General features: G+C 50.5%; 1 protein-coding gene across 1 annotated transcript in view; it reads right to left on the reverse strand.

Annotated features, from left to right (window-relative positions):
* The window catches only part of NUP85 (nucleoporin 85), a 977,524-nt gene that overhangs the window by 648,970 nt on the left and 313,306 nt on the right, over positions 1-15,248 (reverse strand). The gene's annotated exons all lie outside the window — the stretch shown is intronic.

Here is a 15,248-nt window from a genome sequence, read left to right on the forward strand (position 1 = left end):
AGAGTGGAATCAAGGTAAAAGCCTAGAGTTTTTACCTCAGTTGCCACCTTGATTATGTTACCATCTATGTTGAAATTGCGATAGTTCGGACTCCGTTTTTTTAGGTTGGAGTCGGATCCCAAGATCAGTATCTCTGTTTTGTCGTCATTTAGACAGAGGCCGTGGGAGGCCATCCATGCCTGGATGAGAAGGTACATTTTGTTTACTAGAGCTGTGTCTTCGACAAAGTTGCCTGATAGTGGTATGAGAATCTGCGTATCATCCGCATAATTAGTATAGGTTACCCCTAATCTGTCAAGTTTGTCGAAGAGTGGCTTAGTAAAGATATTATACATTGTCGGGGAGACACATGAGCCTTTTGGGACACCACAAGTGATATGGATTGGGTCCGCTGCCGCTACAGGGGAGAACACTCATCGTACGGTTAGCTAGGAAGGATTGTACCCATGCTATAGCTACACTTGCGAAATGGGCGGCAGACGCTAGGTGGTTGCATAATACTGCATGATCCACTAGGTCAAAGGCCGCTGATAGGTCAAGGAGGAGGAGCATAGCTGTACTACCTTTATCCTTCAACTCGTCGATTTGTGTCTTGAGGTCGATTCGGGCCGTTTCAGTACCGTGAAGTGGTCTGAAGACAGATTGCCGTGAACCTAATAGTTGGTGTGTCTCCAAATAGTTTTGGATCTGGAGGTAGGCTACTCTATCGTTGATTTTAAGGAGAAATGGGACCGTAGTAATGGGCCTGTAGTTAGTGGAGATTGCTGGGTCAAGTGTCTGTTTTTTGAGTAGGGGCAGTACCCAAGATTCTTTAAGGTTTGTGGGTACAGTACTCGTATTGAAGGAGGCGTTGATTAGTTTTGAGATGAAGGGTGCTAAATCTCTGGCTGCATCCTTGATGATTTGCGCAGGGCAGCCGTCACCTTGGCTGTTCGATGGTTTAAGGGATAGAATGACCTTTTCAGTTTCCAATATAGAGAGGTTGGTAAACCTGAAGGGTTTACAGTTGCTTTGGGTAGAAGTGCTGGGTATCTCTTTCAGTGGGGTGGTATGAGTTCCACTAGGGCGCAAGGAGGCTTTTTACTTATCAATTTTAGATTGAAGGGTTGTTATTTTATTTGCTAGGGCATTTTGGATGCTGGTGCACCAAGATTTGTCCTTGGGGATATTGTCTGTCGGGGCAATTGGGTTTTCCAATTCTCAGAGAATAGTGAAGAGTTCTTTGGAGTTCGAGTTGGCTTTACTCATTCTTTCGTTGAATGAATCTTTTTTAGTTTGAATTATTTCCTTCTTGTATCTTTTGGCAAAGTTGGCAAGTGTGGTTTTATTGTCAGCAGAAGGAGTATGCATCCAGATAGCTTGGAGTTTGCGTTTTTGGATGCGCATTTCTTTGAGTTGAGGAGTGAACCAAGAATTAAGGTGAGCTTCACATTTACTTTTATGGAATTTCATAGGGGCGATCAAGTCTAGAGCTTTGGTCATGGAGTTGTTAAATGACTCAACTAACTCGCTAGGGTTGGATTCATTGGAGCTGGCAGTGAGAGCTGGTAGGAGTAGTCGGAGTAGTTTATCAGCCGTGATTTCTTTTTTGCTTCTCGTTGGCATGGGGGAGCTATTTTATTCTCGTTAGGTTTGGGAGGCTCGATGCTGGCTATAAAGCATATGAGATAGTGGCCCGTCCATATTTGAGGTAGAATACTAGAGATGGTGACGTCACAATTATGGTTAGCTATCCAGTCTAGTGTGTGTCCTTTTATTTGTGTAGGAGCTAGGACATTTTGAGTAATGTCATGATTGACTAAAATGGATTGGATAGATAGTGTAGTAGTAGATGCTTTTCATTATCTTGCTGCTTAGGTAGCCATATGATCTTGTTCAGAAAGTACAGGGCACATTCCGCTCTCAGCAATCTAGAGCCAGCTGACTGTTCCTCTGATAGCCACTTTGCCACATACTGGAGCTGACCGGCCAGGTAGTAGATTTAAAAGTTAGGCAATTTGATAGCTCCTTTTTCATATGGGTTCTGCAATTTCCACAATGCTACTCTATTCCTTGAGTTATGCCAGAGGAACCTCCTACACATACCCTATCACATACGGGATATTTGCAAAATAGTGTAACGGTACTACCATTTTTACGAGAGCCGCTCTTCCCATCATGGATAATGGTAACCTCGGCCAGAATGCCATGCACTTCTCAATTTTAGTTAACGCCTTCTCTGTGTTATGCCTATGTTCAAGTAGCGGGCCCCTATATACATCAACCCCCAGGTACCGAAATGTATCCACTTCCCATTTAATCGGAAGTACCAGCACCTTGTGTGCCGGTTGTCCCGCATAGCCTCCCAGGGGATATAAACTCGACTTTTGCGGATTAACGGTAATACCCGATAGTGCGGCGTACCGTTCCAGTTCATCTAGCATAATCTGCAGATTGTCCTCCGGGTGCTGCAGGTAAAGGAACATATCATCGGCGTACAACGAAATCAGATGTCGCCCACTCCCAGTATCAATACTGCCTCCTCGCACTCCACTCTCAGATATGCTGCCTGAGGCTCCAGTGCTAGTATAAAGAGCATCGGAGACCAGGCCTCTGATGTTTAATAGAGTTACTTTGGGATAGGTCTCCACTTTTCCGTGGACACGCAATTCTGACCGCTTGTTCTTCATGAAGGTCTTCCCGATACATTAGGTCAGCTTGTATGGTTTGTTTGCATCCTGAGTCAATAAGGGCTTTGGCCCAGATTCTATTAACTTGGATGGTTTCATGAGTCTGGAAGGGTTGTGGTGCACAATAGCAGACCTCAGCCTTGTCTGGGTCATCCTCTATCTCGCCTCCCTCCCTGTTCCACCGATAACAAGCCTACTTCCATAGGTTCTTCCTGAATGTTTTTGGGACAAAGCCGGCCAAGGATTCCTTTTTCTCTGTTGGAGAAACAGAAAAGGGTGGTTTTATTAGTGCTCTCTCGTCTCTAGAAGAGGGTCTGGGTTTTGTTAATGGTATGGATGGAGTTCTTTTAGTGACTTCCTCCTTTATTATGGCTTCTCAAGAGTATCTTCTTTCGAGACTAGGGTACTTTTCAATGTTTGAGAACTAAGGAGGTGGCATGAAGTCTCTCTTTGGCTTTACGACTTTGCTTGTGTTTTTCAAGTATTTATCTGCCTCGGAATGAGCCTGTTCAGTTTGGATAGCAATCTCCAGAGAGGGTTGAGGCTGTTAATATATTGCGCTGGAGAGAGGGAGGGAGGTAGGACACTCACAGACTGCGCTAACTGTTTGTCCCATGTGGTCTATTAGGGCCCTTTTAATATCGGAGAAAGATTACATTTTGGTACAAAGCTTGTATTTCTCCCTTTAATAAGGGGGAACTTTCAACCCCCATTAAATTGGGTTGCTAGCCATTCAAAATGTATAAAGAAAGCCCACACATCTTCCCCCTCATGATATTATTATTAAGGTTGGAGTACGCTGTGAGGTACTACCTGGCGAGTGGGCCCCGCTCTTAGTTGGTTGAGGCTCCGTTGGAAACGTTGCTCCACCTGAATCTGGTGGTCTATAATTTGCTCTAGAATAGATTGCTGCCTTCTCATTTTAAAACTTGAGTCCTGGGGGGGAAACCTCTGGATGGATATTTTCTACTTCTTCCTCCTCGTCATTAGGGAGTCGGGAAGTAAATGCTGTGAATTCTATTTTCTCTGGGCTGCCAAGTCTGGATTTCACTCGGAGGGATGGCGTTATACCCCAACAGCCAAATTACAGCTCGGTCAGAGATTACCGGGCCATCAACATCCCACTTCTACACCATATGTGGTGGGACGGAAGAAGGAGTCGGACACATAGTGGACATTCTGACCTTTTATTATTTAAATAAGGAAAAAGACCTTTCTCACCACATCGCTATAGGGGGATCCCCTACCTAACTAAATTAAACGAAAGGTGCTTGTCTGTCGACATGAAGTCCAAACTCAAAAACAACCTCAGTACAAACCTAAATCTACCTGCCCCTACCACTAACAGTAACAACTAAAATTGGCAAAAAAAAGGTTTCTTTTCTGGCTGTCTCCCCTTGGCCATTTGTCTTTAGGCTTTCTCTCAGGGTTTTTTCGTTGTGCACTAATCTTCAATATGCAAATGTCTCTCTCTTAGAAAACCTGTTCCTTTTGGTAATTTCTTCTGATACTTTTACTTCTGATACTTTTGTAGCTCATCCCAACTGTAAAAAGATCTTGGGCCTCATTACACGGATGGCGGTGGACCAAGGTGCTATTAGCACCTTGGTCCATGCCGGTAAAATACCGGCACCGCCTTGGTGGAAAGGGGAATTACCGCCCTATTCCAAGGTTGGTGGGGCGGTAATTCCCCCTTCCCACATTGCCCCTTCCCCATTCCCATTTTTGCCCCATAGGGCTCTATGGGAATGGGGAAGGCACCAATTACGGTACCGCAAATTGCGGTACCGTAATTAGCTCCCTGGTCCCTTTGCGGGTTGGTTTTTAATGCCTGCAAAAAGCAGGCGTTAAATTCCCCAACCCGCAAAGGGACCTCGTAGTGAGGCGGTAAGCGTTTACTGGTAAAATACCGGTACCGGTAAACGCTTACCGCCTACCGTGTAATGAGGCCCCTTGTCTTCCTGATAACATGGCACTTATCAATGTTTTATTTATTTTTTAAAGATATTCTCTTAGACACCTGCCTTTTATTTTATGTGGTTCCCTTGTTTTATTAGGGTTGAGAGTTCCCAAGTCTTGGTGTCTTTTAAATGCACTCTCTCTCCTTTCCTTTCCTTGCTTGGTTCAATCTTCTCATAACACTTGACAATTTCTCATTAAGTGGCTTCCCATCTCTTTAATAATTATCTCTTGTGGAATTATCGCTTGTGGCTTTCTCTCTATGCCCAGGATATTTGTTTCCACATTCTTAATGATTCACAATCATCCTTATTCTTCAGGTTTTCAAATAGTTCTTCAGATATCAAGTTATACTGGTTCAATGTTCCGTTATCGCAATCATAGTCTCATCTCATTATTTTGTCTTGCCCAGAGGGCTTCCCGCTTCTTTAATTCACCCCTGTACCTTCATTGCCGTAGGGAACCTTGCGGGGCTCGGTGCTGGCTCGGGTACGTTGGTCTGCTTTCTCATTTTTTCCTTTCGGACATCACACGCATACCGGTCTCAGCATCTCTGCAACTGGCCATTTTCATCGAACAATGGCAGATGAGAGCTGTCAACACTCCCTGTGGTCCTGGTTTCTGCATTATTAGATGGGTGCTTGGCCCACCATGGTAATAACGTTGTGATGCCACCATATTGAATGGTTCCTCAGACTCCGTCCTGGTAATGGCTCTGCCATGGTCTGCTTGGCCAGGCCTCTGGCGACTGTGCCTGACATTCTCAGCTTCTCACAGTTCTGTGGGGTGCAATTTTGCTCTGCTTCTCCATGGCATTCTGACATCAGCGGTTTCCCCTTGCTACTGTTCTCTCTCCTCCTGTCTGGTCTACTCCTACTTACATAAGAGTTTCTTCTTAAAGGGGTATCCCCCTTTTCCTTTAGACAGCGTACCGTATTCTACATTGCATATAGCCCAACAGGAGGAGGACAGTTTTTGATAGAAGGCCATCCCATATACGCAGGTGAAGTGCCCTCCATAGGGGGTTCCCTTTTGGAATGGGAGTCCTTGTCACTCCCAGTGGGGTCCCACTTACCCAGACCCTTAGGGAGGGTCTTGCAGAGCAGGCTCACTTCTCTAGCATCAAAGTGGGTGGCTCCCATTGGGGAGAAGGGACAAATACTCCTTATTCATCGCAGAAGACAGTTCTAACCCAAAAGTGCGTAATCCATGGCAAACGAGGAAGAGCAGAAGCGAGCCCAAAGAAGAGTGTGACGTCAATGGATGAACCAGAAGCCCCATAGGAAGAGGCAGTAGAGCAGGCGGACCCCCAAAAGAAGTCTATGGAAATGTGGTTGTGACTCGCCTCCAAAGAGACTAAACCCCAGACCAGAAGGAACTGAGGGCAAGCATCACAAATAATTACCCACACAAGGAACCACAAGATATGTGCTCACACCTCGTCAGCACAGCAAAACAAAGTGGTAAGAAAAGGGCTCCTTTTGTGGGTGTTGTTTTTAGGATCTGGTGCCCAAGCGCTTGCACCCTGAGCCAGCGCCGACCAAGAAAAGGAACAAACAACATTTCAATGTCAACCTGTAAGCCTGAAGTGAAGATTTTGGTGAAGAAGACTCGGGAAAGACAAAAGGAACCAATGAAGATGGACCCTGGTACCTAGGTGGGCAAATAAGCAGGCAGCTTGGCAGAAAAGAGTTCCAGGACAGGGACTGGAGGCACCTTCGGGCTTCCTAAGTAGGAGATTAAGCGATGTGGTGAAGTCTCTGCATCCTTTTGGAACATGGCAGTGACTCATAGCCAAGCAGAACATACTGGTAAGAAACAGCAGGATGCAGCGTTACACAGGCCCAAAAAAGTTCCAGCATGGAAGGAAGTCTCAACCCAGCAGGTGTGGGGAGGCATCCGAACTCTTCAGGAAATCCTGACTGAATCACCAGAGGCAACAAAACCCAAACCGGGATATGCCGAAGACACTATACCCAGCCGCTATGGTCAAGTAAGAGCTTTAAACTGGAATCAGCAGGGGAAAACCGCTTTAATCAGGTAAGTGAACCTGCTTCTTCCAAGCAGCAGAACCAAGAAAGGAAAACATGGACCAGTCATGGCCTTAAGTCGACTGCAAAAAGGGCTAGTCAAAGGAAAGCCCAGAAAGGACTAGAGGGGTCTGCAGGCAAGGGTCAGTTGACCAACAACACTGGTTGGCCAGTAGGGCCGACACTTAAGAAACGCAAAAAAACACCCCAGACAAAGTGAAAAAGGAAAGCTCAAGGACATAGACAGGCCAAACACAGCATCAATATTGAGGCTGCTATTGTGGCTCACGAAGAGACCACAAGTTCAGAGTTGGTCACTTTATGGCCACCTCGTGGTTGCCCTGAACAAATTACAACGCTCTTAATAAGGAAGGAATCCCGGTAGTCACTAGTCCACTGCTAGGTGGAAATAGGGTCTACTTTGTCTATGCCCGGGAGGGGAAAACAATCAAATTATATCTGAGACAGAGCTCAAAAATAGGTTGCACACCTGGGTAGATTACTAAAAACACTATAAACTTTAATTAGATACATATTAAGAATTAATAATACACACAATTAATAACAATCATCACCAGACTATTAAGTACAATACAAAAAGGATCAATGTTGATCATCACATAAAAGAACATAGGATTTCGGTAATAACAAATGGTTGGTCGACATAAAGTGAGCAATACATTCAACATATAGCTGATACTGTATCAGTTTCTAATCACTACTAGATAACACAAGTTTTTGTTTCCCTGTATAAATCCAGAAAAAAGTCTCGACATGTTTCTGTTCTTGGGCAAGTTATTCACAGAACATTCATCAGGAGGGTTGTCATTGTCACGAAAATCCCAATTAAAATTTTTCCAAGTGCTTCACAAGGAGAATGATATAGTGTGCACATGCAACCTGTAGATTAAAAGAGAATGAAAACAGATAAGGAGCTAGTTCTATAGCTTAGTGGATCTATAATATTCCCTAGAAGGTGAATAGAAGAACCACATATAGGTGAATAATTACCTAGCGTGGTGCTTGTGGGGGCTCACAACATCAAACAGTGTAGGTTGCGGAAGGCTGTCAAGTAGCTCTTAACCTGTAACTGACATATGAAAAACCTCATTAAGTGTTTTTCAAATGAGCTAGAAAACGCTGAAAACAGTTCAATGGATAAGTCCAAAAGGGGCTAATAAGATGTGTAAACATCAGTGATTATTAGCCTCCATCTCACCTGAGTGTGTCTTCAATTGAAGAATAGACTCAGGAGGAAAGGCGGGGAAGGTCCTTAGGTGTGGCTGAGCTTCAGATTGGAGACGTAATCGTGGATGAATAACTCCAATTATGCAGCCACTGAGCGAAGAGAAAGAAATATATATAGGGTGGAACCATCGAGTTTAGTCCACTAAGCACAGACACAATTACTGTGTGGGGGATGGGTACCCTATGGATTAGAAACGGGTAGTGTAACCATACAGAACTGCCACCGGACAATGCTATAGTGGTGTAGTGTCTGGATAAATAGACAAGATATAAGGTCAGAACGTCTAAATAAATGGTCCCGTGTTGAAAAACGGCCAGATACGTTAAGTAACTACTACCAATGTGTTTAGTTAGGTGCCCATCTATTCAGAAAGACATAGGTCTAGGTGAACTACTTATCCTTACTACAAAGATGTTAGTATCATCGGTGAGGTGCTTGAGGGTATAGCCGCCGACGTGCATTAAAAATAAACATCAAGCCCCGTGGTCAGGTGACACTAACATGCGAGCAGCTTACCGTCTTAGTCATTAGACGGAACTTGTAATTCCCAAAGCTGAATGCAGCAAATGCCAGCGTAGCACGTCACAAGTCTGAATCTAAAATGGAGAAGTTATATCAGGATGCTTTTGTCAGGAGCAAACGAAGGTCCGCTAGGTAAACGCGGAGTAGGGCAGATTAAAAAAGGTTATCCTAAACATACCTCAATAATGGACATCAAAGCGTCCGTGCGGTACGCAGCTTGCTCGGCCGTCTGCGGCTGGTCTTGTGTCTCGGTGTGAGGGGCGCGCGACTGAGCTGTTCTAGTTTACAATGTTTCCATGGAAACCCGAGACGAACACGGGGCCGGAAGTGCCCCCTACTATAGATGTAATAGGTCGGCCATTTTTAAGAGGAGTTGGTAAAAAGCGATCCCGAGCGTCAACTGCTCGAAAGGATGTGAATCAAGAACCTCGGAGGGTCTAAAGAGACCCAACTAGTTCATAAAAAACATTCTTCCGGAACTCGAAGTGTGGCAGCTGTAACGGAAATTAAGAGCCCTTAAGTAGGAGGAAGTGTGTCACTACATTAAGTTGGATTAGGCTATGTATCTGTAAGGAACAAGTTACTTACCTGTAACTGTTGTTCTCCAGCATGGGTCTGGCATGGATTCACATGCTCATGAATATTCCCCGTCGTCAGGCTGGGAATCCTCGGTAAAGAAAAAACCAGTATCAGTTTCGTTTCTGATCTGTCTTTCGTAGTAATAACCAATCACTGGTCTCTGCGTCATACTGACCACAGCCAATGACTGCCCTCTACCTAAGCACCGCCTCTGGCAGCCATCTTCAGATTTGGAAGCACGTGAAGTGGCAGTATGACCAAGTGAAGAGCCGCAGAGGGGTAGGCGGGAGGGTTCGCATGTGAATCCATGCCAGACCCATGCTGGAGAACAACAGTTACAGGTAAGTAACTTGTTCCTTCTCCAGCATGGGGTCTGGCATGGATTCACATGCTCATGAATAAAGAATACATAGCAGTACACACATGCACAACCACGGGAGGTGGCAAAGGCTCAACATTAAGCATCTTACCTCCTCACCAGGCTCACCTCAGGCGAACAGGTTGCGCAGCACTGCTTGGCCGACCCTGGACTCCTCCCTGGAATCCCGGTCGACGCAGTAGAATTTCGTGAAGGTGTGCGTCGACCTCCACGTAGCAGCCCTGCATATGTCCAGCAGGGGCACACCAGATAGGAACGCCGTGGTAGCTGCGATCGCTCTGGTGGAATGGGCTCTCGGACGGCCAGGCAGCGGTCGGTTTGCCAACCGGTGACAGCACATGATACAGCCGGAGAGCCATCTGGAGATGGAAGCCTTCGAGAGAGCCTTCCCCTGATTGACAGGTCCAAAGTTCACAAAGAGTTGTGACGTCTTCCGAAAACCCTTCGTGCGGTCCACGTAGAACTTCAGCGCTCTAGCTACATCCAGCGAGTGCAAAGTCCTCTCAGCCGGCGACGAAGGCGACGGGAAGTACACAGGTAACACCAAGGGTTCGTTGAGATGGAAGTCCGACGGTACCTTGGGCATGAAGGAGGGGTGCGTCCTGAGCACTACCCTCGTGTCGTGGAAAGTCAAGTACGGGGCCTTGCAGGAAAGGGCCTGGATCTCTCCCACTCGTCGTGCGGAGGTGATGGCCACAAGAAAAGCTGTTTTCCACGATAGAAACTTCAACGGGGCCGAGTGCAGAGGCTCGAACGGAGGCCCCATGAGCTTGGTCAGCACCACGTTGAGCTCCCACGCCGGGGCCGGAGCCTTCACCGGCGGGAACGATCTGAACAGTCCCTTCATGAACTCTTTCACCAGACGATGAGACCACAAGGACGCCCGCCCCGTGGTTCTGGTGTATCGGGAGATCGCAGCAAGATGAATCTTGATGGACGCGTGTGCCAGACCAGCTTTGGCCAGCGTCAGCAGGTACGGCAGTACTTGGGGAGCCGTAATCCGTAGAGGGTTAATTTTCTGTGCGTGGCACCAGACAGAGAACCTCTTCCATTTGTGTCCGTAGCATTTAAGAGTCGAGGACGCCCTGGCCTTTGCAAGAACCTCTCTGCAATCGGCCGGTATGTCGTATCCTCCAAACTCTAGCGCTGCAGGAGCCAGGCCTGCAAGTTCAGCGACTTCGGGTCGTGGTGGAGGATGGCGCCTCCTTCCCTGGAGAGTAGATCCGCGTCCGCCGGCAGCTTGATCGGCGGGGACGCTGACAAGTCCAGAAGGTCCGGGAACCATATCTGCCTCGGCCACGCAGGTGCGACGAGGATCATCCTGCACCGTGACCTCTTGAGCTGGTTGACGAGCCGGATTAGCAGAGGCAAGGGAGGGAACGCGTAGAGGAACAGGCCCTCCCAGGGGAACGAGAAAGCATCGCCCATGCTCCTCGTCTGGGGAAACCTGCTGGCGAACCTCCGGCACTTGGTGTTCGTCGCCGTCGCGAACAGGTCGATCTGGGGTGTGCCCCACCGTCGGAAGAGGCGATCCACCAGATCCTGCCGTAGTTCCCACTCGTGGCACGAGCGCAGCTCCCTGCTGAGTGAGTCGGCGATGGTGTTTTTTATCCCTGCCAGATGAAACGGCACCAGAAAAATCCCTTGGGCGACGGCCCAATGCCACAGGTCCTGCGCCTCCTTGGGGACCTGGTTCCGCCCTGTTTCCTGATGTAAAACATGGTGGTGGTGTTGTCGGTGAAGATCCTCACCACCTTGCCCTTGAGGGACGGAAGGAAGGACCTGAGGGCCCAAAACACTGCACTGAGCTCCAGGACGTTGATATGCAGGGACTTCTCCGTCGGGAGCCAGAGTCCCCTTGCGTGCAGATTTTCGGTGTGCGCTCCCCACCCTTCCAGGGAGGCATCCGTGGTCACAGTCTCCTGGTGGGCTGGGGTCTGGAAGTCCATGCCCGCCGTCAGATGCGCGCGGGTGCCCCACCACCGTATCGCTCGTCGGAAACTCTCGTCGAGCTTGATCCTTTCCTCGAAGCTGCCCGTCGTCTGGATCCAGCGCGCATCCAGGAATTCTTGCAACGGGCGCATCCGGAGCCTGCACATGGGAATGAGGTAGATGCAGGAAGACATCATCCCGAGGAGGGACTTGATGGACCTCACTTTGGCCGCGTCGGCCACCAACATCCGTTGCACCTTGCCCAAGATGGTCCTGGTCCTCTCCTCCGACGGGGAGGCCAGAAGGAACACTGTGTCGAGCCTCGCTCCCAGAAACAGTGCGACTTGCGCGGGCACCAGGTGGGATTTGGCGTAGTTCACGGAGAATCCCAGGTCCGTGAGGAGTTGGACGGTCCTTGCCGTGTGGACCACGGCGAGCTCCCTCGTCTTGGCGCGGATGAGCCAGTCGTCCAGGTAGGGGTAGACGTGAATCCCCTCGCGGCGCAGCTGCGCCGCCACCGGTGCGAGGCACTTGGTGAATACCCTGGGTGCCGACCGTAGTCCGAAGGGAAGGGCTTTGAACTGGTAATGACGCCCTTGGACCACGAATCTGAGGAATTTTCGGTGCCCCTTTAGGATGGGAATGTGGAAGTAGGCATCCTCCAAATCCAACGACGATAGGAAGTCTCCTTCCTCCAGCTGACCCAGGACGTGCTGGAGGGTGACCATCCGGAACTTCTGCGCCTTGATGAACTTGTTCAGACGTCGCAGGTCTAGGATGGGGCGCCATCCTCCCGTCTTCTTCTTCACGAGGAAGTATCTCGAGTAGACTCCGGAGCCCCGAAGCCTCTTTGGGACGAGTTCGATGGCGCCCTTTCTGAGCATCGCCTTTACCTCCAGGAGAAGTTGAGGGACGTGAAGTTCTTTCCTGGCCACGGGGGGGACGCGCGGGCACCTTCTTTGAAACTCGAGCGCGTGGCCCCGGGCCAGGGCGTCCAGCACCCAACGGTCGGTGGAGATGGACTCCCACACGCTGACGAAGCCCGCCAGCCGGCCTCCCACCGGGGTGCTTCGGTGGGGGCCCGACCCCACGGCCGGTTCAATCCTGCTTGGACGCGGCCTTGCCGCCTTGACCTCCTTGGCGACGACGGCGGGGTCCGCTAGACTTGCCTCGTCCTCTGTAGGCCTCTTGCGACGACGAGCGGGCCGCTTGACGGTAGGAAGCAAAACCGCCGCCGGAACCTTTGGAGGCGCCCTTGCCTCCGCCGCTCCGAAAGGGCGTCCGTCGTTGCTGCAGGACTCCAAGGGCCCGGGCCGTCTCAGTATCCGCCTTGATGGCCTGAAGGGAATCGTCCACTGTCTTCCCAAACAGGTTGTTCCCGTCAAAGGGCATGTCCAGGACTCTGGTCTGGACGTCCTGCCGGAAGTCCGTAGCTTTGAGCCATCCACGACGTCGAAGGCAAACGCCGTTGCCCAGCTGGCGGAACCCAGTGTCGGCGATGTCCGTCGCCACGGTGATGGCGTGGTCCGAGGCCACCTCACCTTCCTGCAGGATCTCCAGCAGGGGAGCTATCTTGTACCAGAGCTCCCTGTCGTAGCGGGCCACGATAGCCAAGGCGTTGGCCGCTTTAATCGTCGTCGCTGCCGACGAGATGACTCTACGTCCCATAGCATCCAATTTCTTTCCCTCGCCGTCCGGCGGGGAAGTCGATGTGGAGGCCGCACCCCCCCCGCTTTCTTCCTGGCTGCCGCGGAGACGACGGAATCCGGGGTAGGCTGCGCCCGGAGGCATAGGGGGGCCTTGTCCGGGACCCGGTACTTTTTCTCGTACCAGTCTCTTCTAGCTGGCGTCGTGGTAGGGTTCTTGAGGAGGCAAAGGCCCTCATCCCAAATGTCGTCCAACAGAGGCACTGCGAGGACCGTCTTCCTCTTGGCCTCGCGCCGCTGATAAAGGAAGCCTTCCTTTTTCTTCTCCTCAGGGCAGAGTTGGAAAAGCTCGCAAGCCCTGGAGATCATGGAGTGGAAAGATCCGATCTCGTCGGGCGGAGAAGCCCTGGTGGGAGGCGACGACGGAATATCCTCGTCGTATGCCTCGTCGTCCGTACCCGTCGCTGCCGTGTCAGTCCCCGTATCATCCCCTCGGGTGGACGGGGAGGAGGGCTGGACGGGGCGCGACGGTTGAAAAGGAGGTGGTGGATGGATCCTTCTTTTCTTGGTAGGGGGAACACCAGAAGGTCCCGGTTCTGGATCCCCCGACGGGAGAGGTTCCTCTGTCGGTAACGGTAGCCTCGTCCTTATCTCGGAGCATAAGGACTGTATGGCCAACAAAATGGCCGCCGAGTTGTCTTGCGGCGCTGGCAGAGGGGAATCCGACGGGCGAGCAGGGGCCCCGTCGGTATCCTCGACGATGTCGTCGTCACCTGCGTCGGGGTCCATTCCGACGGGCTGGCCTTCTTCCACGCCTAGGCCGTGGCTTAAGACCTCGATCAGCTCCTCTTCTGAGGTTGAGGCCGAATCTACGACGACGCCCTGCCCCCCCCTTCTTCCCCACGGAGGGTTTCACGGGGGTCCTATCGATGGGCACAAAAGAAGACTCCCTCCGAGGAGGCAGGGAGATTCTGGGCCCTGAGGTCGCCACCACTGGTGCAGCCTCCACAGGCTGAGCCAGGGCCGCCGCGACCGTTTCGATAGAGGGCTTGGTCGGATGGATCAAGGCCTTCACCACCTTAGGTGCGCTCACCGCCTTATCCTTGAGGGAGGGGGCACTGCCACGCTCCTCCTCTGCCTTACAGCTCGACCGGGGCCTCTCCAGGAGCTTCGCCGGGTGCTCGGCCTTCCTCTTACCCGACCCAGAGCGTTGGCTCGTGGTTGATGGTGCCGGGGAGGGTGCGCCCTGCCTGGCGCCCGTAGAGCCCGACCGTTCGGCGCTCCCGGTGCCAGCGGACTCGCGGTGCTTGGCCTTATGTTGGGCCCCCGTCGCCAGGGCGCCCTCACAGGTCTTAGAAGACCGCTCGGATTTCTTCTTCTTCTCGCCAGACGGGCTCTTACCCTCCAGCCAGTTGGCGAGACGTTGATGGCGGTCCTTCATGGTCCGTTCCGACATGTTGCCGCAAAACGCACAGTCCTTCTCCACGTGCGTCTTGTCCTCATGAAGGCAGTAAAGGCAGAAAGAGTGTTCGTCCTCCTTGAAAAAGCGCGAAAAATAGCACTAACGCTCGAGAGCAATAGCACGAGGATCCCAACACATGAACGTGCGGTAAAAATCTGAAGATGGCTGCCAGAGGCGGTGCTTAGGTAGAGGGCAGTCATTGGCTGTGGTCAGTATGACGCAGAGACCAGTGATTGGTTATTACTACGAAAGACAGATCAGAAACGAAACTGATACTGGTTTTGTCTTTACCGAGGATTCCCAGCCTGACGACGGGGAATATTCATGAGCATGTGAATCCATGCCAGACCCCATGCTGGAGAAGTCAGAGCTCTACCATACATTCTGAAAATTTAAAAAAACGTGCAGTTCTCTCGTATTGGTACATTCACATGAATACATCATAGGTATCTGTATGTATGTTCTTGATAGTAACTCTTAAGAGTAACCATGCGTGTTAAATACATCAGTCTTCGTCTCGCAGAACATGTATTAATTATATACATCCCTCACTCACTCACTCACTCCTTCCCACCCTCCCTCCCTCCCTCCTCTTGCAGTACCCCCGCACTCCTGCACCCCGTCTTCCTCCACCCCCCCCTCCTATCGGACTCAACACCAACAGGCCACATTGCACACTAAAATAAATAACTCACTATCTTGTGGGACAGTCAAACCTTTTTTACCATAACCTGGCATACCTCCCTGCTACTACGGACCTGTACAAACCCTGCCGACCATGGCCCACCACTACCTTCCTAACAGAATACATTCTGCCAACA

This window comes from Ambystoma mexicanum, chromosome 3q (genome assembly GCF_040938575.1).
Source record: "Ambystoma mexicanum isolate Mex_15411 chromosome 3q, UKY_AmexF1_1, whole genome shotgun sequence".
Taxonomy (NCBI): Eukaryota; Metazoa; Chordata; class Amphibia; order Caudata; family Ambystomatidae; genus Ambystoma; species Ambystoma mexicanum.